This window comes from Thamnophis sirtalis, unplaced genomic scaffold, assembly GCF_051295495.1.
Source record: "Thamnophis sirtalis isolate CommonGarterSnake01/CBP01778 unplaced genomic scaffold, rThaSir2_p1.2 scaffold_10, whole genome shotgun sequence".
Taxonomy (NCBI): Eukaryota; Metazoa; Chordata; class Lepidosauria; order Squamata; family Natricidae; genus Thamnophis; species Thamnophis sirtalis.
In genome coordinates, this window is record NW_028261390.1 from 44,673,486 (window position 1) to 44,699,737 (window position 26,252).

Here is a 26,252-nt window from a genome sequence, read left to right on the forward strand (position 1 = left end):
GTGCTTAGAAAATCTGCTAAGTGATGAAATTTCTATCTGTCAATTACAAAGGGTCCCAATCAGAGGTGGTATTCAGCAGGTTCTGACCAGTTCTGGAGAACTGTAGCGGAAATTTTGAGTAGTTCAGAGAACGGGTAAATATTTCCTCTGACTGGCCCCACCCCCATCTATTCTCTGCCTCCCAAGTCCCAGCTGATCAGGAAGGAATGAGGATTTTGCAGTAACCTTCCCCTGGAGTGGAGTGGGACTGGAGATTTTACAGTATCCTTCCCCTGCCACGCCCACCAAGCCACACCACGCCCACCAACCCACACCCCCAGAATCAGCAGTAAAAAAAAATTAAATCCCACCACTGGTCATAATGCTTGGATCTGCACATATAGCATACTAAAACATTACAATATCCTAGATTTTGGGGACGTACTCAATATGTATGAAGACCAATATCAGTAATGGCAGTGGTCATTTCCCATTTATGTACTACATTATGATAATAATGGCAAAAGATAGTAAAAATAGTAGCTACAGTAGTAATAGGCACCTTGGGTGCTCTTCCAAAACTTCTTCTGGACTACTGCAATGTGCTCTACATGGGGCAGCCCTTGAAGAGCATTCGGCGACTTCAGCTTGTCCAGAATGCAGCCGTGCGAGCGATCGCGGGTGCACCTCGGTTCACCCACGTCACACCTATCCTCCGCGAGCTGCACTGGCTGCCTATTGGTCTCCGGATACGCTTCAAGGCGCTAGTCGTCACTTATAAAGCCCTTCATGGTATTGGACCTGGGTACTTGAGAAACCGCCTGCTGCCAATTACCTCCACCAGACCGATTAGATCCCACAGACTAGGCCTCCTCCGAATTCCATCCGCTGGCCAGTGTCGACTGGCGACTACCCGGAGGAGAGCCTTCTCTGTGGCTGCTCCGACCCTCTGGAACGAACTCCCCGTGGAGATTCGCACCCTCACCACCCTCCAGGCCTTCTGCAAAGCCCTTAAAACCTGGCTGTTCTGACAGGCCTGGGGCTAAAGAACCGTGCCCCTATCTCGAATGGTATGATTGTTGCACTTTTAAATTATGTATTGTTTTGTGTTGTTTGTCAAATTGTTTGTATCCCCCCTTCCCTTCTTTTGAGCTGTGAGCCGCCCTGAGTCCCCCTCGGGGGAAAAGGGCGGCATACAAATGAAATAAACAGTTAAACAGTTAAACAGTTCTTGAGCACAAGTATATCATCAACATCAGTCAATTGCAAAAGGCAGCTTTACTTGATGCAGCTTACATCTTGCAATGCTACCTTTAACATCACCAAACAAATCTTCCCAGGTCCTTGGAAAGGACTGGTGTTTAGGTGGATAAATATGTCAAATCTTGTCTAAACATCTGGCTGACCATGTGGCCAACGTAAGTTAATAATGTTATATCCTGATACCAAATCACACTGTTATATAAATCCCAATATGAATTATAAAATATTCTTTGAATGGGCACTGTTATTTACAATGTCATCAGCATATAATTTTAATTTATATTCTTGATTTACCCATTTGATTCCAGAAATCATGCTCTTTTTATGCTGTATCTTCCTTGCCAATGGTTCAGTGCCAATAAAAATAAAGAAGAAAAAAGACAACCTTGTATTTCCCCCTGTGTCTAATTTTATACATCCTGTCTGGCTGAATGTAATGTTGCCAGAGTATAGGGGGCCATATATGACAAATGGCTGCAGAAGAGGATGATGAAATGAAGAACTGGCAGGGCTGCACATTTGAGAGGACTGATCATTGCATTTGTGAAAGTGATGTCATCATCAAGGATAGACCCTAGATTTAATCTGAGTGTTTAAAATATTTTTATATCTTAATAGTCTTTATAGAAAAGAATTAAAAAATTACAAAGTGCAAAATTAAAAAAAACCCAAGGAAAGAATTATGAAACTGAAAAACTACAAAAACCATAAGAAATAAAGCAGAAATAAAGAAATACATTATTTACTTTAGCTTAGGTTAGCACATTACCAATTACAAAGATGATAGGCAAATATTCTAGTTGCTCACAATAATTGTGTTTGTGATTGTGTCTGCTGAGACAGAGCTTGAGTCATGGTACACTGCCCATTGTTACACCCATGATATCTGGAGCTCAGGAATCCAGTTAAAGCTTTTAAAGAACTGTAATACAAATACAATAAATGAATAATACCTTGAATTGTATCTGGAAGTCATCATTGACCACTCATCATATCAATGTTAATGGATTAAAAAAACCTTGCCCACCAATAAGATTACTCTCCAAATAAATAAAACTAAAGTCACATTCTGAAACATCTGGATTTCTTTTATTTGGCCACAAATAATGATTTTCTAAATCTATAAGTGTTTTTGTGTTCTATTTTAATACAATTATTTTATTTGATTTTCTGGTAAAATATTTTGCAATAAATCTGACCATATAAATACAATTTTATACGGCGTGGATGGATTGATGTTTTGGAAGAAATAGAAAAGAATAATTAAAGCAATAATGGAATAATAGAGTTGGAAGGAACCTTGGAGGTCTTCTCCAACCCCTGCACAAGCAGAAAACTCTCTTGTCACTGATGCATACAAGCAGATTGAACCTATAAGATACATTTGCACAGAGTTTAATTTGTCCCCCCCCCCATTTCATTTCCACTGTCATTTCTCAACTGTTTATAATGCCCTGCCTCTTTGATGGGGAAAACAGGAGGAGCTTCACTGACTAAATAAGGCAACACATATGTGGAGGACAGAGAATTCAAACAGTAGGAGAAGAATGTAATAAATTTAAAAGACTTTTTTTCTTTTCTCAAACTGAAAACAATGCTAAATGGGACAGGTTGGAAAATTTTGGTTTAAAATCTATTGGTCTTTCCAGTCAATGAGCTGGATTCAAAGTTTGTCAAAGTTGTGCCACTAAAATCATTGAGGTCCATTATTCAGTCCTTTTGATTTTGAGGGGACAAATAGATTTTAAGGTCTATCCTAAACACAGTGAAGTTTGTTTCCAAACCACAACTTGGAAAGCAAACAGCAGATCGTTAACTACTCCACAGTGCTGAAGCACTTAGTTGTGCTTCTGTAACAAGAAGCAATCCACATGGCTTTTGTGCAAAAAATGACAAATAGGTAGCTTCAATGATTGGTTTGGTAGCTTCCTAGAGACATTTGTGTAGCATGGGTGTAGGTCACAAAGGTAAAGGAGCGGGTGCCTTATAATAGGAGGATAAGGGAGACAGGTCATCTCCTTGGGAATTCTAATGGCTTTCTGACTTCATCCCTGCAGGCTCGAGTGTCAGTTACCATCAGTTATCAGTTATCAGAGTGAAGTTGCCTCCCAAGAGGGATGTTGGTTTTCAGTAGGGCTCCTAGACTCTGGGGAACCTTCCCTATTTTGTAGCCAAGTCTCAGAGGGGTAGGTGAGGATAAGACTTTGGATTAGGTTTAGGGGGAGGTGAGAGGGTTAGGATGAGGATGAGGGTGAAGATGAAAGGGTAAGGGGCAGGCTGAGAGGGATGGTGAGGGTCAGGGGGATGGGGATAGTGAGGATATTGGGTATGGAGAATGGGAGGAAGAAAAGGTAAAAAGGAGAAGGGCAGGGAAGAGGGGGAAAGGAAGACAGTGAAGTGGAGGGGACAAAAAGTTGGAGTAGAATGGATAGGAGAGGGTAAACAGGAAGGAAGGTGAACAGGACAGGGAGGGAAGGGAAAGGAATGAAATATTGGAGAGGGGAAGGGAAGGTGGCAGGAAAAGCAGAGAAGGAAGGGTTGACACAAATTAGGAGGGGGAATTCCAATTACTTTATTACTTCATCTAGGCATGTTACCAGAGGTAAGTGAGAGGAAGGGAAAAAGAGGTGAGGGAAATGGACAGGAGAGGGGCAGAGGCAGGATAGTAGGAAAAGTAGGAGGAAGGGGAAGGCGACAAAGAGTGGGATGGAAGATAAGGTGAGGAAGGCAGAAAAGAACTGAGGGAGACAAGGTTCATGGGGATGTGAAGATGGGCAGGGAGGGGCAACAGAGGGGCACAGGGATGAACAGTGGTATGGGAAGGGGAATTTGGAGGGGAGAGGAACATAGGAAGAATGTGTGGGCCAGGGGAACAGGGAAACTGGGTTTCATCTACTCCCTTTTCTTTTCTCTTCTCCATTCTCCCCCATCCACTCCTCCCCCTCCCCAGCCTGTTCCCCATTCTATTCTAGGATAAAATCAGAATTACAATAGAATTAGAATTAGAAAAGAATTAGAATCAGAATAGACTAGAATTAGAATAGAGAAAATTAGAATGGAATATAACAGAATTTAGAATAGGATATTTTAGATTAGGGTAATTTACTTTAATTTAATTTAATTATCAAAATTTATATGCTGCCCAATCCCGTAGGACTCCAGGCGGCTTACAAAAAAAAAGAAAAGAAAAAAAAGAGAAAAAAAGAAGAAAAAAGACAGTTTAAAATCACAAACCACATGCATTCAATCTAATCAGGGCTGGACCTCAACAATGAGGTCAACAGCCCCAGGCCTGCCAGAACAGCCAGGTTTTTACAGCTTTTCTGAAGGCCATGAGAGTGGGTATGGTCTGGATCTCTGGGGGTAGCTGATTCCAAAATCAGCTCTGGGTAGGATAGGGTGGGGTAGTCTAGGGTAGAATAGAACAATACAGAATGGTAGAATAGCAGAATTGGAAGGGATCTTGGAGATCTTCCAGTTGAAGCCTTTGCCTAGCAAGAGACCATATCCCATTTCGGACAAATGATAGTCTAATCTATTAAAAACCTCCAGCGATGGAACACCCACAATAACTGAAAGTAAACTTAATTGTTCTCACTGTCAGGAAATTTCTCCTTAGTTCTCAGTTAGATCTTTGTTTGGTAGGTTTCCATTTGTAAGTTCTGCCCTGAAATACTTTGGAGAATAGATTGTCCCTCTATCTGACTCTCAAAGTTGAGAAGAACAGTTGTGGTGGAACTCCATTAAATCCCTTTTCTTAGTTTTCCACTCATAGCCCTCTGTTGTGGCCCAGCAGCGGCCAGCTGAGCTGTTGGTGGAATCTGACAGTGATGAACACTATGGGATTGCCCTGGAGGCTGAGGAAGACTCTGGTGGGGGGGATGTTCTGAGTCAAAGCAGGGACTAGAGAGGCCTGTGGCCATCAGGTGGCGTCTGAGTCAGGGAACAGTGAGGAGGAACAGAGGGATGTTGTCCCTGGTGTGCAGATGCGTAGAGCTGATAGGAGGAGGGAGCAGCTTTGGAAACAGGCTCATAGAAGGAAATAGGAAACAAGTGGCTACTGAGTGATCCCTCCCAGAGAGTTTATAGGTGGGGCGATGGGAGGGGAATTTTGCAGGAAACAACAGTTATTTATTCAGGTGTAGCGAATGTTTGAAGAAATCTGTGAGTTCAGGCCTTGTTTTCCTAAGAGATAATTTTCTGGGCTCCCAGCTAAGGGGTTGCCCATCTCCCTCCTTAGTCATGGCAGACAGCCAAGCCGGCATCAGTATAAGTTAGAGGCTTGTGACAGAACAGTTTGTTTCCTGCCTTTTGAAACAGATTTATATCTAATCTAAAATGGAGCAGCTTCGTGCTGAAAACGCACAGCTCACACAACAGGTAGCTGTGCTGGGTGCCCAGGTGGCTCAGCTCCAAATTCACACTGTTCCATCACTGCCTCAGAGGAAATGCCCTGTTGCAGTGCCTGATAAATTAGATGGCAACCAAGTCATGTTCCCGGCTTTTTTGGGACAATGCCAGCTATTTATCAGTTTGAGAGCAGAGGATTTCCCCACTGACCGAGATAAAGTGGGGTTTATGATTAGCCTGGTCTCCAGCTCTGCAGCTCATTGGGCTACCCCACTGTTGGTTAGGTTAGGTTAGGTTAGGTTAAGTTTATTTATAGGCCGCCCTTTTCCCTGAGGGGACTCAGGGCGGCTTACAACTTATATAGGAAGGGGAAACATACAAAGACATATAGGACAATACATAATTAAAAGAGTAAAGCAACATTCATTCAGCATTCAGGCGGGGATGGAATATAATCTTTAACCCCAGGCCTGACAGGATAGCCAGGTCTTGAGGGCTGTGCGGAAGGTCTGGAGGGTGGTGAGGGTACGAATCTCCACGGGGAGATCGTTCCAAAGGGTCGGAGCTGCTACTGAAAAGGCTCTCCTCCGCGTAGTTGCCAGTCGACACTGACTGGCAGATGGAACTCGGAGGAGGCCCAATCTATGCGATCTAATGGGTCGTGAGGAGGTAATTGGCAGTGAGGAGGTCCATGCTAGCCCTCTGCTGGATGACTTCAGGGAGTTTTGTGACCACCTCAGGCTAATGTATGAAAACCCCATTAAGATGGAGATGGCTACCTGACATCTGAAGATTCTGAAGTAGGGCCAGGGTTCCTTGCAGGAATACATCAGCGAGTTTAGGCTGCTTAACCAGGATTCAGCTTGCAATGAGGCAGCCCTCATGGACACATTTCAGGATGGGTTGTCGGAAGAATTGCAGGATAAGCTGGTGCATGTGGATAGGCCATCGACTTTCAGCACACTGGTCCACCTATGTCTCCAGATTGATGCTTGGTTGCAGAGGTGGGAAAGTTGCCGCACATCCCAGGAGAACAGGGTGATTCCGGCACATGCTCTGGTCAACTCAGGGGCTGTCACGAACTTCATGGACGAGGCATTTGTGACCAAGTATAAAGTCCCTCTGTGTCTGGTAGATTCTCCTTTGCTTGTGGAGACCATTGATGGCCGGGTGCTTCTGTCTGGGCCTATCAAGGCTGCCATCCAACCCTTGCGCGTGGTCATCGGGCTCAGGAAGAAGCATCCAGTTCTATGTTACCTTTGGCCGGCATTTCCCCATGGGCTTGGTCTTGGCTTGGCTTCGGGCGCACCACCCACAGATCTACTGATCTCAGAACCTTGTCACTTTCCAGCCTTGCAATGTGTGAACCACACCCGTCATGTCTGTGCAGGCCAGCTGCTGAGTCCATCCAGGGTGTCCTTGCCTTCCAACATAGCATGGATTTTGCAGACATGTTCAGTGAACAAGAAGCAGACCAATTGCCACCGCACTGGCAATATGATTGCCCCATTGATTTGATTCTGGATGTGCCGCTCCCCGTGGGTCGATTGTATTCAATGTCAGACCCAGAGTTGGTCACATTGCGGGACTTTTTGGACAAAATCTAGCTCGGGGTTTTATCCGACCCTCATTTTCACCACCGTCTGCACCGGTCTTGTTCGTCAAAAAGAAGGAGATTTTAGACTCTGTTGTGACTAAGATAGACTTAATTATATCATGGTGCACAATCATTATCCTCTGCCCCTTATTCCTGAACTGTTGGAGCAGCTCAGAGAGGCTACGGTTTTCACAAAATTGGATCCGTGTGGAGCCTACAATCTGGTCCGGATCTGGCCTGGAGATGAATGTAAGACGGCATTCGGCACCAGGTTTGGATATTTTGAGTACACGGTCATGCCTTTTGGGCTGACCAATGCCCCTGCCGTCTTCCAACATTTTATGAATGACATCTTCCAGGGCCTTTTGGACCAGTTTGTCATTATTTATCTTGATGACATTTTAATTTACTCATCCTCCTGAGAGAGTCATCAGCAGCACGTATGCCTAGTCCTACAACCGTTCTGTGAGAATTGCTTGTATGCGAAACTGGAAAAGTGCTAGTTTTGGCAGTCCACTATCGAGTTCCTGGGGCATCATATCTCTCCCGAAGGCATTGTTTTCCTAAAAGATAATTTTCGGGGCTCCCAGCCAAGGGGTTGCCTACCTCCCTCCTTAGTCATGGCAGACAGCCAAGTCGGCATCAGTGTAAGTTAGAGGCTTGGGACAGAACAGCCCTCAATCTTATTCTTGGTGATTCCTTTTTTAATCCTATCATATAGTGCATTTACAGGTTTGTTGGTTGCCATGGTAGCATTTTTCGGAGCTCTTAGGATGTCAGGTGCAGGGGAGGGATCAGGAATGCATTTTTAAGAACTCTCCTCTATGGACTCTCCAATAGCTATCATACAATGATCTTTCTATTACAACCTCTGTATAAGTACTTATATATGATATGATTCCTCTTTAAACACTATGGAAACATTATTGATATGTCATTCATAAAGGTGAAATATATCCTTTGTGCAATATTTGAAAGACACTGAAGTTTTTTCAACTGCTACCCCAACTTTCTCATCAAAGATTATTTGTTGCTTGTTCTATTTTCTTTTCTTTCTAAAACTTTTCTTGCTCCTCCCGCATTATTCTGGATTAGTTTAATCTAAAATTCTTTCATCTTAAATTTTATAAAATACTTTTTTTCTTCCAGGGAGATGGAACTAAATGCAAAAATCCTAAGATTTTTTCCCTCAATGTTGGGAAAGGATGTACTAATATTCCCTGGTAGAAAATTCTCTATTGCCATTTCAATGTGTCCAGTCTAATTTAACTACTGGCTGGTACTGATTTCAATTTTAACTAAAACAGAACAAAATGCTGGAAATCAGCTTATTATTAGAATTGTTCTTAGTTTATAATTAGGGGGATGCTTCACTTTATGTCCTTAATGAGCACTTTTTGTCCTAGTTCAGAATTTTCTGACGTATTAGAACACTATTTAAATGATAGAATAAAATATATATGCAATTGAGTATGCAATAACTGGCTTGAGGTTTACTTCCATTGGAAGAAGTAATTGTTTTAAAATAAACAGATTTAATTACTGATTTATTACTTGTTGGCCCTACACTGTAGATCTTCCTAAGACTCTGAAGATTTAGCTGCTCCTCCAGGTTGTTGGTGATGTGGCTTTGTTTTGAAGGCATCATGAGTTAGACTGTTAAAATGGTTTCAATCTTTGTATGTCACCCAGAGATTTTTCTGTAAGATGGGCAGCTCTGTTAATCATTTAAATAAATAAATATCTTAAAGCATGCCATTTGTAAAAAAGTGTCTCTGTTGTGCCTTTATCTGTTGTGACATCTACCCTTTGGAATCAAATGTCCCTTAGTCAATGATATATCAGGCCCTGCAAAATTTTGTCTTCTAAGATTTTTTTTTTCTTTCATGTGTTTTTCCTTAATAAATACTATCTGTTTATGATATTCTGGCTTTTTACAATGCAAAGCAACCTGAATTGGTTAAAGTCAGGCGTTTGCCAAACCCAAATAAATATATAGAGAATATGTCATATGTAAATTATTTGCAGTTAAAAAATATTTGGATCCAGAACAAACTATTGAATATTTAATTCTGAAAATATGTTTTTGTAAAATAGAGTGATATGAAAGATAAACCTAATCTTAGCTTTAACCATAGTTCGTTAATGGAGAATATTCTTCAATAGAGATTGGGAGCGATGCTCCTCTTCGTAAGTAACACTGACAGGCTTCAAGGTAAAGGATCTAGATTTTTGTCTGTTTAGGTTTATTAGATTTATATGCCGCCCTTCTCCCAAGGACTCAGGGTGGCGTACAACATTAAAAGAAACACATAATACAAAAGTTAAAAAAAATTAAATAGAATATCCCAAACCCAATTAAAATTGACAATGACATATTTTTTTTAAAAAAAAATCAAATTAACAGTAATCAATAATTTATTTTGTTTTGTTCAGGCCAGGCTGGCTTGCTGGAAAAGCCAACTTTTTAGGGTGCATCGGAAGGACCGGAGGTCGGGGATGATACGAAGCTCCCGGGGCAGCTCATTCCAAAGGGAAGGCGCTCCCACAGAGAAGGCTCTCCCCCTGGGGGTCACTAGCCAACACTGTCTGGCCAACGGCACCCTGAGGAGGCCAACTCTGTGGGATCGCACTGGACGATGGCAGTTGAAATATCCACAAGGATGATGAAGATATTAGAATGAGCAGAGATAACAAGCGTATCTAGTTTGCTTAGAAAAAAGCTGAATTATTATATTTATTAGTGACTGGAAACCACTTATGGACATTTTGCAGAAAAAAGGGGAAAATGAACTTGTAATTTTTAGATAAAAGCAACATATTTTACTTCTGTTTGCTCATGTTGCTTTTAAAGACAGATAATTTATTTTTAACTAGTTTATTCCCCCACATCTTACTTTATTCTCACAACTTTTTGCTTTGTTGAGTCTTATTTTGAATCCATGATAAATGTTTGCTTTAGTATCTACATGGATTAAGATACACTTTAAATTGTAGGATGGGAAAATAATTAGTTCACTATGTTTCTCTCTCCTCCAATCCCAGATATACTATGTCCTCTACTAGTTCAAATTTGAACTATTTTTAATGCACTTCAAAGGACAAAAGGACATAGAAAACAAATTGTAGTAAAACGGGGTTACACAGCTCTTCATTTAGCAAAGGTTCTGTAAACTTTTATTAATGTATTTTACTCAGACAGAATATAGCTTTTTAAAACTCTTTGTATGTTTTGATTCTGCAAAGACTACTAAAATGGCATAAAATGAAGCTAGTAGATGGAATAAGTTGAACAGTAGATTATGTGCATATGTAATGGATTTTATTTTTAATACTTGAGAGAGAGAACACAGATTTTGCAGCCAGTTATGTTTGTGTGTATATGTGTGTATGTATGTATGTGTGTGTGTGTGTGTGTGTGTATGTATGTATGTATGTATGTATATATATATATATATATATATATATATATATATATATATATATATATATATATATATATATATATATATATAAACAGACACTTTTGTATGTATATGTACACACACACACACATATATATTCAAATAAAAGTATACATACACCTTTATATATAAAGTATGTGTGTGTGTGTTTGTGTGTGTATATATCTCTGTCTGTCTGTCTGTCTGTCTGTCTGTCTGTCTGTCTGTCTATCTATCTATCTATCTATCTATCTATCTATCTATCTATCTATCTATCTATCCATCCATCCATCCATCCATCCATCCATCCATCCATCCATCCATCCATCCATCCATCCATCCATCTATCAAATAAAAAGGCCAAAAAAGGTTTTAAAAAAGCCTATATTTAAAGATCGAACAAGAAAAAAAGTTACTTAGAGTTATAGCATGAATGTTTGAGCTATATCTCCGGAGCTGTAGAATGATTTAAAGCCCAAATTCTTTTGTATATTTTGTCTGTGTGTGAAGGAGCAACTCTTCATGTGGAAAGTACACATATGTTTTACAGCAAAAAAAGAAAAAGTTTCATGGCCAGAATATGTTTCATTCTTAGTTAAAGTTGGAAGGTTCTATTTCAATATAGGAAAGTCTTATACTTCATTGGCCAAATTGAGTGATAATTCTGGTTTTTCTCTCTCTTCTAACTTTAATTCTGATCATGACTCAGATGACATGCTTCAGGATTTCAAAACACATCAAATGTGATGTTATTCAGCCCCCCCCCCAGTTTTTCAAGGGTTGTCAACTGCTGCAGAAATGCTCCTCTGGAAGCATTGTAAGACATGTCTCTTATGTTGATTAACTCTGCCAATATACCTGATCCATGAGTGCAAACTTATTGCCAATGGGAGAAGAGGCTTGTAATACTTTGAAGGAATCTTTGATTGATAAAATCAAAGCCTCCTTGTTTCCCATCAGACACTTGACCACCACCCAAAAAAGACTTGCTGAGATTATTTTTCAAGAAAAGACTCAAATGAGAAGAAAGAAAAAAAAATACTCTTACCCTCCCTCCCTCCCCATAAGACCTATAGTAAATTCCTTCATTTCAGATATGGGCATCACTGCAGGGCAAGGAAAGCAAGTGATATCATTTGCATTTAACCCATATAATTGTCATCACTTGTATCATGAAATTGATGCAAATAACATTATTCCAAGATCTGATTCGATACTGATCTAATTCCAACAGGTTAATTCAGTTCAGCTGGAATAAGCCAAATCCAATTTGAAGGTTCAGTCTCAATAAAATGTAGGTTCTTTGAACAGATTCAAAAGCACTTAATTTATTGTTCCAAACTGATTTGATAAGATAATTCCATTCAAAGGGATAAATGGACTGAACCACCTTTGAATAAAAGATTTGCATATTTCCAAAATCAGTATTGGGAAAAGATATATAGAGAGAATTAAGAAGTTATTTCTGAGGGTTCAAATAATGAGAGAAGAAAATAAGTTGTGCTTTCTCAAATGCAGTACTTCCAAAAAAACAATCCATTGTCACAAGTTCTCTAGGCGTTTTGTTATTATAATTTTGATCATCCAAATCCACCAGGCCCATTGTATCTTGAAGTTACAGTATACTTCATAACATCTGAATGTTGTCAGATGGGAAAAGGATGTTAGCCACTCCCTTGAATTTAATGAGGTTTAATCAAAGATACATACAGTATATAGGTATATAGTGTTAAATCACCCAAGTGCTGAGCAGTTTGATTGAATATATATTCATGTGAAATTAGCCTTTTTCTTGATAATTTATAATAGATAGTATAACTGAGTTACTTTTTCTGCTGCAATCATTAGTATGTTAGTTACAATTAGTTACTAAACCTACTAATTGGTTATTAATGCTGTATCATTGCTATGATTTGAGTTTGGGCTTAACAAAATTCTATATAATTTCATTTTAGGACATGACATTTGAGTTTAATTCCTAAATATATTCTGGAGGCTAAGTAATCTCTTAAATAAATTTCATTGATAAGTGAAAAAATTCTAAGGCAAAAACATATAAACATATTTGTAGAAATTATGCAAAGTTGGCAGAGATGGTTATTAAAAATTCTTTTTCTATTTGGAAAAATCCTGGAATCGAGAAATGTACAAATGGCTGACCTTGTACTGTTATTCTAGAAAGAAAATGTATAATCAAATAAATAAAAATTTGAAATGCAAATAAATAAGTATATAAAGTCTTTCCTTCTAGATCTTTAACAGGTGCTTTTGCATGGGACAATCTACAAAATTACCCACACCTAGGTTTTGTTGTATTTTCTATCATAGATCTATACAATGGAATAACCTTTTTAGTCCTTTAAATCATCTGAATTATTAAATGTATTTTTAAAGCCATTAGGTGGGAGATGGATGACGTGTGTGTGTGTGTGTGTGTGTGTGTGTGTGTGTGTGTGTGTGTTGAGTGAATAAATTAAATCCAGGGTGAGCAATTAATTTTCCCAAGGGACCCCATGACAAACTGGGTTGTGTGGAGGACCAAACTGTCCTCATCAGCACTGCCCCCACCTAGCACCAGCACTCCCCCAGTATTGCCACCACCATGGGCCAGACAGGTACACTCAAAGGGCCAGATGTGGCCCACAGACTGTAAAATACCCAGGTCTGAGTTAAATATTTAATCTGTACATTTAAATAGCCACACTGATGGGTAGATGCCAAATAATACAGTAAAACAAAGTGTACAAGAAAAAGATCCTCATTGATTGATTTGGAGGTGGTACCCCATTTTCAATCAAATTATTCTCAAGATACATGACCAGCAGTTATTAATTTCCTCACTTCTACCACTCATCAACTCTGTCTCTGTTGTAAAAAGAGATATATATCATTTATTTGTGTGGAATATTTTTTGTTAAAATATCATTAGAGCTCATAATGCATTTACATTATCACAGATGGGAAAATATTCATGTTTCTGGATTTTAATGGATTCCCCCCCCCCCCAACATAAAGAGTTTTGAATGTGCCTTTGCCTTATACATATTTTTAAAAAGTATAAATCTCTCAAAGATAACCTTTTTAATGCAAATTTTCCTGACATTCTTTTTAATGTAAATTTTTATAATGCTGGATCTTCAAAGATATATTTACCTGGTATCAGCTTTCTCTATATAATTATCCTTTTTCATATGCAATTTTCAAAAATGTATGAACCTTTTTGGATGCTATCTCAAAAGCTTCTTGTCAAGATACAAGGATGCTAAAAGATTTCATTCAAAGCTGTACTTTTGCCATAATGAAGAAACACATTTTCAACATGGCAGAGCTCATAAACATGCTTCCACAGAAATCTGTGGCTATTTTCTTTTTGATTTTTACATTGGCTATGGTCCTAAATAGCATTATTTTCCTATTTCTTCCCCATCCTTCTTCTCATTTATATGAAATTTACTATATAGGAAGCCATTATTTTAAGCAATAATACATTTGATCTATAAATTCAGTAAAGCATGTTTCAGTTCTCAGAAGTGCTTGACTTTGATTTTCTCAATATTGTATTTATAAAATTAATATTTTCATCCTGTAATGTAGACATCAACTGCAATAGATGACTGAGGAGCTGTCATATATTGTCAGCTTTTAACATAGACTTCTTTAATGTCTTCCTTTGTTTTAATGAAACCAGTAGCCTGGAGATGTTATTGAAATTAATGCAAATATTCAATATAAAATACCATATTTTAGATGCATATAGTTTTTGCTATATTCTGCCTAAGGCATATTCTTTTCTTATTTGTCTCACACAGATAATGGAATTTCAAGGCCAATGCACACATTATACCTACAATATGGATGATTCACCACCTGGTGACAGGTACTTTAAATGGCTGATATGAAAATAGGAATTGTTGCATTGATTGACAGAATTGACAGCCTATAGAGAAAGAAAAAATGAAATCCCCAGTACTGAAGATATAAAATTGAAACTATACTTTAAATTTCTTTATAACCATTAGATTTTACTTATCATTGATTTGAAATTTAATAGCATGTTGACCTTGAAATGATATTTTATTCTAATGTTGTAAAACATGATATGTGCTTTATTTAAATACATATTTCAATGCAATAATGTCTTTGTATTACATTTATTTAAAAATATTAAAGAATTGAAAGTAAAAAGAAGGAAGAAATTTTTTGTCACTAACGCATACCAGTATTCCAAATACAAGATTATTTATTTTCCATCCAAAGTTGACTATAACATAGAAAAGAACATACCATAGCAATTCACTTTGAACTATTAATTTTGTGATTATAAACTTTTAATTTTTTTTCTGTAAAAAATAATGCAATTAAGAAAAAGCATGCATTTTCTTTAGGAATCCTATTTTTCTTCCTGACAGTTACAGCCTATCTCTCTGAGAGTGAATAGAGATAGATAGATAGATAGATAGATAGATAGATAGATAGATAGATAGATAGATAGATAGATAGATATTAGATAGATGGGTGGATGAAGATTAAAAATGTTAAAACAGCATTTAACGGTTTTCTTAACAGTATGTTAAGCTGTTGGTAATGATTTCTGAAAATGGTTTCTGAGTTTTATTTTTACAAAACAAGAAGATCCCTCAAAATTAAACTGAAATTTAAATGTAATCAATACATTTGGAGATCAATATTTTCAAACTGTTTGTTTACTCAAACACTGAAGTGTTGCAGGACTATGACATAACATTGTACTTCAAATTAAACACTTGCATATCAACTGATCTTTCTAGCAATTATATGGATTCTTTATGATATGCTTCATAGAAGCAGTGATGGGTTAAGACTCACTGGTGCCCTAAGCACTGACAAATCTTGGTGCTCCCTCCTTTATACATACTGTACAAATATACATATATTTTTTTTGCTTTCTCAACTTTGTGGTGTCTCCTTAGGCCTGGTGCCCTAAGCACTTGCTTAGTCTGCTTAATGGTTAATACACCACTGCATAGAAGCACATTTAAGAAAAGTCTTAATAAATCTTAGGTGTCTCAATTCAGAAAATCCAAATTGCTCCATCTCGATATTTCATACCGAAAACTCAAAACAAGACTAACTGAGCTTCGTTAGTCACTAAAACCCACCAATAAGTGTCTCTACAGCACATATGCAGAAATATCTTTTACTAGATTGAAGTGAGGTGTTATTTGGCACTTTGCTAGGAAGTGTCATTTCAAATGAAACATTATCAATTCCAAGTACCTCTTGAAAGCTCTACACTGCCCAAGGATAAATACACCATAAAATCTGAATAAATGGTGAACAATAAAACTAGATTTGTCTCTATATTTAACTTACATTCACACAAAAGCATACTTTGCAGCTATTTCTTAGCTATTTTTGTTCCTATATTACCTTCTTCGATCCATCAGTTTATTGCCAGTATTACAAAGTTTGAGAAAAACTGCATTGACAACAATATGTTGTCAAGCTAAGCAAGTAATCCTCCTGCATTTTGTTTCTCTACATTAGGTAAAGGTAAAGGTTCCCCTTGCACATATGTGTTAATGGTTCCCAACTCTAGGGGGCAGTGCTCATCTCCATTTAAAAGCCAAAGAGCCGGCGCTGTCCAAAGATGTCTCCGTGGTCATATGGCTGGCATGACTAAATGCCAAAGGCACATGGAGCAATGTTACCTTCCCACCAAAGGTGGTTCCTCTTTTTCTACTTGGATTTTTACATGCTTTTGAACTGCTAGGTTGACAGAAGCTGGGACAAGTACCAGGAGCTCACTCTGTTATGCGGTGCTAGGGATTTAAATTTAAAATATGACATACAAAGGAGTATACTTTTAATGTTTGATTCTATTTCCAAAATAAGGGTTTTCATTTTTTTTGATATCTGTAATTAAAGTTTATTAATGATTACAAAATGCATTATACTAGATGTGAAAATAAAATAATACAGTCTGAATTGAATATTTTCATTTACTGCCATATTTCAGTCATTTTGTCACTTATCTAAGATTATGCAATTAACTGTAAGCAATTTTATTTTTGTACAGATTTTTGTATTGTTGCAACAATTGATCATAACATATAATGTTCTATAAAATACAAATAGTCCTTATTAGTAAAATAATTGCTTTCTCATTAAAGCTGTAGAGTGAAGTATACATTTAGAGCTGAGAGCACTTGAAAAATCCATAGGCATAGTTAAGCAGCATCAGGCATATTCCCAACAGTTCTTGAATCAGAGAAAACACATGCCTCAACTATAGCTTGATGCTTATTTATTAAATATAACCAAAAATCAAAACAGTGATTTTCAGCAAAATGGATCCAAAGGCAGGCAGGCAAAAGCAGAATGGATCAGGCCTAGCTGAAGAATGATGTAGGACAAATCAGCCAATGTTTTTCTTTATTTGCATATGCCATATAGACATCTCCCCTCCTTGGAATATGTTCTCTCCTTCCTGGGAATACTGCATAACTGTAATCCATCCATCACCTCCTCTTCATAGGCACTCCACTATATGGTAGAGGAGAGGGAAGAAAGAGAGAGATGAGCCATAGGCAAGAATTTACATGATCTGTATTTCAGTGTAGTATACGAGAGAATAAAGAGCTTCCCAGGGCCACTGGAAACAATGTTTTAGATAATTAGCAAGTCTCAAATGGAACAGGCTGTGGTTGTTTCAGCTTTAACTTTTTAGGTATATAATGGCCACATAATAGATATGGAAAATAGGACACGAAGTAATTGATCCTCTATTCTGTATACAAAAGGAAAAATATGGTGGATAGGCTTCATATATCCAACAAGAGGGTCATTTTTTTTCTTTACATTGCAATAGGTTAGGAATGTATATTCCACTATTAGTTGACAATATTTTTGTCCTCATGTCTTCCATCTAGAAGGAATTGCCTTAAAATCAAATATTTTTTGGCTTTGGGGGTATTTTCTTCCTGAATAGTTTTTCACGTAGCACAGTGCTTCCCTAATACGTGCTACTCTTAACCTAACAAGTTCCATTTTCTGACCTTAAACAATTGATGAGAGTGAGAGAATGTGGTAAGGAAGTGGATTTTTAGTAGGGAAGGGATACATTCCAGAGGACTATGAGGCTTCTATGAGTTAGAGAAAGAAGGTGAAGATAGCCCATTACACAAGATTATACAGATAGCTATCTACTATAGTAGATTCAGTCTGGCAAGAGTTTTTCTGTTGGTATGAAAAGATTAAGATCTCAGTTTTGTAAATAACCACATGTTTTTCTTGGTTTTGGGCCTGACAATTAGTATCTACGTACCTTAGTACCAGTTTCGGCTGAATAGGTAGTGCAAATCGGCCATACCTTCAAACCAGCAGTGATGGCAGCCTGGCCATGCACCCGTACTGGTAAGGTGACGTGGCCTGTTCCCGCTTGCTCCCGGTTGCTGCCCGGTCACTGCTTGCTTACTCTCTTGCACTGCCTGTCTGCACCAAGCTTTCCCCACCTGCCTATCCACCCATCGCTCACTGACTCACTGTCTCACAAATCGTCCTCTGAGAGCCCTATATGTACCACACAGTCACCATGTAGCCCACTATCTCAGCCTCAGCCTCACTTGCTGTCACTGACTTCCTGATCCTCGCTGACTTCCTGCCCTGCCTGTCCTGCTGCATCCTCTTGCAGATGCCTAAAGGTAAGTAAGCCTATCGCTGCGACTTCACAGGGCACAGACAATAGGGGAGCAGCAAGGACCTACCAAGAGCATCAGTGGCCTTCACAGTCTATGCAAGTCTAGGGACTGGCTAAGGCCTTCCTTGTCGCAACTCTCTGGGCTTGAGTAGAGTGTGAAGCCCACCGGCACTCACAGGGCGACTTCACAGGGCATGCCTTGTGAAGGGGGGCAGCAAGAAGCTTCCAAGAATGTTGGCAGGCTTCGTGGTCTATGCGAGCCTGGAACTGGCTGACGCCTTCCTTGCTGCCACTCCCCAAGCTCGCATAGACCTTGAAGTCCACCAGCACTCAAAGGGTGACTTCGTGGGGGCAGCAAGAACCACCATGAGTGCCAGTGGGCTTTGAGGTCTGCATGAGCCTGGGGACTGACTGAGGCCTTCTATGCCACCACTCCCAAGGCTCATGTAGATTGCGAAGCCCACTGGCGCTCGCAGGGTGACTTCGTGGAATGACTTTGCGGCAGGGACGTGCAGTCAGGGGAGGCAGGGGAGGCAGGGCCTCACCACTGTCATCATGAAAAGAAAAAAAAAATTAAAAGGAAAAAGGCTGAGGTAGTTGCTACCAGAGTCACAGTGGATGACTCTGCTTAGTGTTTAACTGCAGGAGGAGGTGAGAGAACCACGTGCCTCCTTTAGTCTATCTTTATGATCACTTGAGCAGAGTTAAGAAAGGGTTAAAAGGTATGTGGGTCGGAGGGAGGGGGGAGGAATTCAAAATTATTGTAATTTGTAAGTAATTTTTTATTGTAAGTAATTTTGTGTGTGTCTGTGTGTGTGTGTTTCTTTACTTCACTCAAACAAACTTTCTCTCAATTTAAGAGAGAGTTTGTTTGAGAAGAGAGGAAAGGGGGAGAGGCAGGGAGGGCAGCTTGTTTGAGAAGAGAGGGGCAGCCCGCCAGCAGAGGCTGGTCTTTTACCCGCCTCTGCTGGCAGGCTGGCACTTTCTTTCTTTTGCCATGCCCCTCGCACCCACGTCCAGCCCGCTGTAGCTTGCTGCATCGGCGGAGGAATGGGCTGTGTGGGCTGGCTGGCTGGGGAGGGGGGAATCATGGCTGCTCAGGTGGCCTCTGCCACCACCGCCAGCAGCTTGGGTGTCCCGGTTCCGGTTCAGCCCAGGGCTGTGGATTGACACTGAGGGACAGCTGCAGCAGCCAGGAGGTGTGAGAATGGCGGGTGGATCGGTGTCAGCTCGTAGATGGGAGTCTGGTAGGAAGCCACCAGGTTGGCGCCGGGACTTTGGGGGGCTTTCCGAAAGCCACCCCTAAAGCCCCGACGTGTCCTGCTCTATAGCCGTTGTCCCGCTCTATGGTGGACGCAGCGGCCATAGAGCGGGATGCGTCAGGGCTTCGGGGGTGTTTTTTGGAAAGCCATGCCATAGAGTGGGACGCATCGGGGCTCTGGGGGCGACTGGCGCTAGCTTACATAGGGCCCACTTGCCTCACCGGCCACGAACCTCACAGCACGTCACTGCTTCATGACAGGAAGCTACTGAGAGTGTTTCAAGGTCTACACGAGCCTGGGTAGAGGTGGCAAGTCGGTCCCAGCCAGTCCCCGGGATTGCATAGGCTGTGGCCCACCAGTACTTGGCTGAGACCTTTCTTGCCATCCCCCCAGTTCCGGGCCTTGCCTAACTGGCTAAGCCACCTCGGCTCCATGCCAGGCAGGTTCAGATGACTAGGTTGTCCCTGTGTGCCTCCAGTCCAGCTTATTTTGAGGACTTTTATGTGCCTCAAAATGGCTGCTTTTATATGTTCAGGTTGGTGTAAGGCAGCTTTGCGAGATTTTATGTGTTTATTTCTGTACTGATTCCACTCACTATAGAAACACACGAAATCTCACAAACCATGCACCAACCTTCACATATAAACCAGCCATTTTGAGGCACATAGATTTTGTGTGTTTCTGTGTGATAACTGTTTTTTTGAGGTAATTGTGAGGTGTTTGCTTCTTGCAAAAATCACCTTTTATATGATTCCATGGCTCTTTCATATGTTGAGCTGTATGCTGCTTTGTGAGCTCCTGCAGCTTGATGGTTTTTATTCCAGTGACTTTGTCTTTCCTGTCCTTAGGTTAGGGGAAAAACTGGTTTCATCTACAGTTTTTTGGGGAAAAACTGTTGTTATTCTTTTGGTTTTTACTGATACTGTCATAATTTGGAGGGTGGGGTGTAATGTCCCAGAGTTATCTACACATTAATAATGATCAAGTACTAATAATATTTGCTTATACATTTTAGTGACCTTTCCTTACATAATTGGTGTTTTCTTTTATACCTTTAGATTTCTAACTTCTGTTTCTGTTAGTTAGCCATTGATAAAACAAATCCCATGTTAAAAAGTATTTGAAACCTTCTCCTTGATTTTAATTTTCAATTTATTCATTCCAGCACACTTTCATATTTTCTTTATTCGTTTTCAAATCTTCCACTGTTGTGCAAATATAATTCCAACAGCTTTTAACATGATAAAATTAAATATGTATTGTATTTCCTTTGAAATACCCAACAAAATATTTCTGGTTTTAAATCCATATCTTGCTTTACCATTGCTTCTAACCATGACACCACTAACTCTTGAATAGCTACTTGGACTGACCTAAGTACTGAATCTAACTCATATATTTCTGTTTTTTTAACTGAGGAATAAATTTCAAAAAAAGAAATCTGTATTGCTTTGTGAATCTACCTATGACATTCATTCTTCTTGATCTAACTCTTATATGAAAAACTATATCTTTTCTGTTTGTTGGGGGACATCCTTCCTGAAAAGACTAGATTGTTGGATGAAAACAGAGGTCCCTTATGTTACCTGTAGTCCTAAGCTTACAATCATAATTGAGTTCAAAGCACAATATTGTTTTATTTCTTTTGCAGTTAGTATTATTTAACAGGATGAAGAAGAAAATGTACTCAAAGATCCAAAAAGTTACACAATTCCTGACAGTATCAAAAAAAAGCTAAAGATATTGTCAGGACAATTGCTGTTAGTTCAGCGGAGGCAGAAAAGGGGTTCTCAAAAATGAGCCTCATATGTTCAGTACAAATAACCCGCCTAACTATTCCAAAAATTAGCAATTTGATGACAATAAGTATTATTGGCATGCCTGTAAAAGGATGGGACCCAATTCCTTTAGTCAAAAAGTGGCTCACAGCACACCATCACAGGGTCCATGATTAAGATGACCAGATTTTAACATTGGTAAAGTGGGACACCATTGACGTGTGTGTGTGTGTGTGTGTTCTTGATTAATTTTTTTTTTAAAAATCGGGACTTTTTAAAAACGCTGCAGGACGTGGAACAAATTGTTCAAAAGTGGGACTGTCCTGCCAAAAGTGGGACGTCTGGTCACCTTAGTATTGCCCCATTTTACGGCTTTTCTTGTCACATTGGTTAAGTTGCTAAATTAGTATGGTTAAGTGAATTAGGTTTTAAGTGAAATAGGTTTCCCCATTGATTTTGCTTTGCAGAAGGTCTCAAAATATGATCACAAGATCTTGGGACACTCTAACCATCATAACTATGAACCATTTGTCAAGCATCTGAATGTAAATCACATGTCCATGGGGATGCTGCAACAGTCATAAGTGTGAAAAATGGTCATCAGTCACTTTTTTCAGTGCCGTTGTAACTTCAGTCACTAAATGTACTGTTGTAAGTCAAGGACTACCTGTGTAGTCTTCAACGTACAACCACAATTGAATCCAAAATTTCCTTTGGTCCTACTTTATGAGCTTTCTTTTGCCACAGAGAAGCTAATCCCTACAGTTGTTAAGCGAATCATGAAGTTGTTAAGTGAATTTGGCTTCCCCCATTGGCTTTGCTTGTCAGAAGCAAAGGGAAGGGTTCAAGTGGTGATCATGTGACCTCAGACAGTACCCAATTTTTGATCACATGACTATGGGGATGTTGCAATAGTTTTAAGTGTGAAAACTGGACATAAGTCATTTCCCCCCTGCCATTGTACCTTTGAATGGTCATAAATGAATGGCTGTAAGTCGAGGACTACCTTATGACTCAAGTTCATTGGGAGATAATGTCTTTATACTGTACTTGAAAAATTATTTCAGCTCACTCCCAACTGGAAAAGACGGGCGTCACTGAATTACACACCCAGAAACTGAGTGATAATTAATTATGCGCGTTAAGGCATTGGTTTCAATACTATAGGTAGTCCTCAACTTATGACAAAAATTTCTGATGCTAAGCAAGACAGTTGCTAAGTGTATTTTGCTTCATTTTACGATCTTTCTTGCCACAGTTAAGTGACTCACTAGAGTTATTAAGTTAGTAACAATATTGTTAAGTGACTCTACCTACCCCACTGACTTTACTTATGAGGTCGCAAAAGATGGGTCCCTAACTTTAGGACACTGCAACAGTCAAAAATGCATGCCAGTTGCAAAGCAAAGTCTAAATACCGTGATCATAGGGTAGTCCTAAGTGTGGAAAAAGTCATTGTGTCAATTTTTTCCAGTGTTGTTGTAACTTCAGTCCCTAAACCTAAACTTATAAGTCGAGGACTTGAAGGGAACCAGTTTGCCTTAAGCAACTATTGGACAATAGGGAGCTTTCAATAAGTCCCAGATACAGCTTTTATGTCAAACATTCTGCGAATTTCATTTCAGCACCTAAGGATTCAGGCTCAAAAGTTTTGGTCAATTGGTAGACTGCTAAATTTATCTGAAGTGGGTTTTCTGGGGCCGCCTTTAAAGATGCTTTCCCATATTTTCTCTGTGGAGACAGGGGGCAAACTCTGCAGCAGTCAGAGCTGCGCCCCAGACCAGGACAGGTGGCAGCCACAGAAGTCCTTCAAGTAATGATAGATCCCTGAGGCGGCAGCCACTCCACTGGCGCCAGAGACGATTATTGTGCTTGGCCTATTCGAGCTCAGCCGATATGTGTCCAGACCACCAGGCCTGGCCAAAGACTGGTTCATGGATACCGCGAAGGCAGAAGCTGCCCTTGGGCCCAAAAGCCGCTCCACGAGTTCCCGCACTGCTGTTGCCTGATGGGCTTCTTCCGCCTCCGGCTGCAAGCCAGCCATCGCTTCCCATTGCCACAAAGGGCGGGAATTAGCAGCGGTTGCGGCAGTCCAAAGCAAAAGCAACAGCGGACGCGACATAGAAAGGGACCCTGACAGGAAGTTAGCAAAGCGGGGAAGTTCCGGGGAACGATCTCTCCCGAGCACGTTGGCCAATGGTTGCCACAGCCCCCTTGCAGGCCAATTGATTTCCTCGCCCGCTTCTACGACAATCACAGGATCCACTGCTGGGTGGGAAAATCCCAGCCTACTTTTTATTTGCATGCGTTCTATACAATTCTCTTCTGTGAAACATGATTCTGGGATGTGTTCTGAAAAAAATTGGGAGTTTTTTAAAACACCGCGGGATGCCAGACAAATTGTTCAAAAGCAGGACTGTCCCACCAAAAGCGGGACGTCTGGTCACCTTATCCATGATCCATGTGTGAAGAGCAAGAGAAATGCAACTGAGAAGGCCGAAAAGGAAAGAATGATGTGGAAACATCTTCAACCACAAAACCAATAACACAAGTACTTGAGTGTATCTCTTTCATTGTGTTATTCTTATGTAAGGTGTAAGTGCATGCAATTGAAGAGTTCATTTCTATGTCTCTTCTTTGTGTGGGCCATTCATTGGAGCAAGGAGGTCAGTGGTGTTGAAGACAGGCAAGTACAGTCATCTTCCTTCTGCAAGTAGCTCTTTTATTGTTTTGTGTACTTATTTTATTCTTATTTAAGTAGTAAGTGCACAAAACAATAATTTTACTTTTTTATATCTTCTTTTTGTAGGTCATTCATTGGGGCAAAGAATTTAGTGACATTGACTTGGCCACTCCTACCTGGTCACATGATTGCCAAGCCACCCCCACATAATATGTAGTAAAAAAAATTGAAACCCACCCCTGCTTAGTACTTTTTCACATACTTGATCTGTTGCCTGAAATTGACAAGATGTTAGTCAGTTACACACTGAAGGTTTTTGCCTCCTAACCAGCTCTAACACATTGGAAAAGGAGACTTTCTGATGCCAGAAAAGATAATTTTACAGATTTTCACTGTAATTTTTGGACATAATTTCAAAGCAACTTAACAGTTAATAAATTAACTGTTCCAACCTTCCTTTTCAATTCTAACCCTTTCCATGTTCTTTTTTTCTTCTTGAAATATTTGGTAACCCTATTATTGGAGCTTACTGGCCTGTTCCCATTTTTGAAGTCTTTGAGGTCATAAAAAGTGCATCAGAACTGTAGTGATATCCCAGGAGCCAATATGGAGAATATACCCATGCACACAGAAAAATTACACCCATACAAAATATAAACAATTTAAGGAAGTAAATTAACAGGTAGCTCACTAATCTTCAGATGTCATTGGCATTGGTCATTCATGCATTGAAAAACCTGAAAGGTTAATGGAATAAGGCATGATAATGGACTCTTTGTATTGTTATCAAGTCTTCCTTTTGTAAGATGTGGCTATGCAATTAAATGTGTTTTCTCAAAGGACTGAAACAAATGGGGATTAATAGCCTTTAATTGTTTGAAACTGTGATAAATACTTAATGCAAACAGACAGATTTGTAGGAACATATGGTATCAACAAACGATTTCAATGTGTTGGGGGAATGGGAGTTGATTTAGAATACTATTTTTATCACTGTCTCTGTAATTACATTCCAGGATATTACCAAATGTGGAATGTTCGCTTTTTGAAGTCAAATCCCAGCCATGAAATAGTTTTTAGATGTTTAAAGGCAACAAAAAGTATTTTCTTTTAGTTTCCATGAATGATTGCTTGGAGACTTTTTTTCTACATTTCTTGTTTATATAGTTATTTCTTCTTTCTATTTCTTTCTCTCTATATTAGACAGTGAAAGACATCTGGAACTTCTTTCATTCTTGTTCAGCAAGTGCCTTTACAACACTAAGCAAAATAACTGGGTAACTGTAACAGCTTCTTAATTTGAAATGAAGTCCCAACTGTCCAGCCATAAGGTAATAAATTGACATGAGGTTCCTTTATTTTCTGACTTATTGAAGTAGTAAAGTTTTAATTGTATGATTTTCCTTAGCAATTGAGGCCTACCTTTCTTAAATTACCATTCCCTAAGTGAAAGTAATCCTGTGTAGGGGATTGAAGTAGGATTAATTTCCTTGTGAGTCAACAGTCATATTACAAGAACATATGAACCACATCTCCCTATGATTTGGTGTCCCCTGTGGCCAGGCTCCCAACATTTGCTCATTCCATTTTTTTATATGAAAGGAGAGGACTTACTTACCCATGTCTCGGTTTCCATGATAGATCAAGACTTCCATTTTTATAAGATTTTAACCTGTTACATGGTCCACATCCATCTCTGTACTTCCTTTGGGAGTTTAGAGAGTCAGGATGATATATTTCTCTTTTCAGGGTACTTGCTCAGTGAGTGCTAGATGGATTAAAAAGGGAAAGATATAATTTGCAATTAAAAATAGGGAGACATATCAGATATTATTAAAGGCATGTATGTATGTATGTGTATGTATATGAATGTGTGTGTGTGTATGTATGTATGTATGTATGTGTATGTATGTATATGCGGTGGCTCAGTTTCGGTGGTTCGAATCCCTATCGTCATGTAACAGAGTGAGCTCCCATTACTTGTCCCAGCTTCTGCCAACCTAGCAGTTCAAAAGCATATAAAAATGCAAGTAGAAAAATAGGGACCACCTTTGGTGGGAAGGCAACTGTTCCATGCGCCTTTGGCATTTAGTCATGCCATCCACATGACAACATGACAGCGCTGGCTCTTCAGCTTTGAAATGGAGATAAGCACCACCCCCTAGATTCGGGAATGACTAGCACATATGTGCAAAGGGAACCTTTACCTATACATACAT